At 32.4% G+C, this 2,030-nt stretch overlaps 1 non-coding gene across 1 annotated transcript; it reads right to left on the reverse strand.

Moving 5' to 3' along the window:
* Positions 1-108, reverse strand: LOC148562900 (small nucleolar RNA R71). The gene has a single exon (XR_015887917.1). It is a non-coding gene; the product is annotated as a small nucleolar RNA R71 (small nucleolar RNA).
* Positions 109-2,030: the final 1,922 nt, after the last annotated feature.

The following is a 2,030-nucleotide window of genomic DNA, read 5'->3' on the forward strand; positions in this document are numbered from 1 at the left end:
AAGCTTAGAGTGGAAGTCCAAACCTTCAGACAGAAGGAAGGAGAATCCCTCTATGAAGCTTGGGAAAGATACAAGCAATTGATCAGAAGGTGCCCTTCTGACATGCTTTCAGAATGGAGTATCATAGGAATCTTCTATGATGGTCTGTCTGAACTATCCAAGATGTCATTGGACAGCTCTGCTGGAAGATCTCTGATAAACCACTATTTTATGGTTTATCTTGTGCTCAATTGAGTGGTTTTTATCTACTCTTCACCCACTTATTCATACTATTTTCATGGTTTTACATTTGCCTTCGTAATTATGTGCTTTGATTGAAAACATGTTTCTTTGGACTTATATTTGCTAATATTAATCCTCTCTTATTACCATTAGATGCCTTGATATGTGTGTTAAGTGATTTCAGAGATTACAGGGCAGGAATGGCTCAGAGGATGAAAAAGAAGCATGCAAAAGTGGAAGGAATACAAGAAGTAGGAGAAATTGCTAAGCTGTCCAGCCTGACCTCTTCGCACTCAAACGGCTATAACTTTATCTACAGAGATCCAAATGACGCGGTTCTAGTTGCGTTGGAAAGCTAACGTCTTGGGCTTCAATATATAATATGTTATAGTTTTCCTGACGCTAGGCGACACGACCGCGTGATCCATGCGGCCGCGTCGCAATGACGGAAATCCAGCGTGGCAAAATTCGAACCCAGCGAATTCTGGACTGTTTTTGACCCAGTTTGCGGCCCAAAAAACACAGATTAGAGGCTATAAAGTGGGGGAATGCATCCATTCATGAGGAGGCTCTCATAATTCATAATTTTAGGAGTAGATGTAGTTTTTAGAGAGAGAGGTTCTCTCCTCTCTCTTAGGATTAGGATTTAGGATTTCTCTTAGTTTTAAGAGTAACTCTCGATCCAGGTTTAATATTCCTTTTACTTTTTATTTCTCTTTTACTTTCAGATACTCTCATGCTTTTATTTGTATTTGATTTATGTTGCCCAATTGGCTTATGAACTTTTCCATGTTAGATTTTACTACTTTGAATGTATTTTATCTGAGGTATTCCAGATATTCGTGATTTTAATTTAGCTTTCTACATTCTTGACTTTGGTTAAGAAATTAGTAACTCAAGATAACTGAGTCTGGACTTCCAATTTCTAATACCTTGCCAAGAGTTTATTTTTATTGCTATTATTTCATTTCCTCTGCCATTTACTATTGTTGCTTTTTATCTCATACATTAAAAACCCCCAATTTACAAGACTCATAACCAATAATAAGAACACCTCCCTGCAATTCCTTGAGAAGACGACCCGTGGTTTGAATACTCGGTTATCAATTTCAAAGGGGTTTGTTACTTGTGACAACCAAAACGTTTGTATGAAAGGGCTTTTGAAGGTTTAGAAGCTATACTTGCAACGATGATTTATCCACAAATTTCTAGACCACGCAAAAGTTCTCTCATCAAAATGGCGCCGTTGCCGGGGAATTGCAAACGTGTGCCTTATTATTGGTTATTGTAAATATTTTTTTTTATTTTTGCTTGTTTATTTGTTTTTATTTTTGTTTTTATTTTTGCTTTTTTCGTAAATTAAGAGGTTATTGGTTTTTATTTAGTTATTAAAATTTTTTTTTTCAAAAATTTATTCTTAGTGTTCATCTTGATCTTCAAGTTGTTCTTCACGTTCATCTTGACCTTCAAGCTGTTCTTAGTTGTTTTCTTCGTTTTGATCTAAAAATTTGAAATTTGGTGTCATTTTATTGTTTTTCTCTTTCCTCATTAAATTCAAAAATATTTTTAATTAATTTTTTCGAAAAAAAATTTTCAGATTTTTATTTTTAAAATTTTTATCTTATCTTATCTTATTTCAAAAAATCAAATTTCAAAATTCAAATTTAAAAATTCTCAAAATTTAAATTTAAAAATTTTCAAATTTCAAATTTCAAAATTTCAAAAATTCAAATTTCAAAAAAATTTAAAATTCAAATTCAAAATTTAATTTTCAAATTCAAATTTTAAATAACCTTTTAATTTCAATT

This window comes from Arachis ipaensis, chromosome B6 (genome assembly GCF_059453495.1).
Source record: "Arachis ipaensis isolate K30076 ecotype BB chromosome B6, ASM5945349v1, whole genome shotgun sequence".
Lineage (NCBI taxonomy): Eukaryota > Viridiplantae > Streptophyta > Magnoliopsida > Fabales > Fabaceae > Arachis > Arachis ipaensis.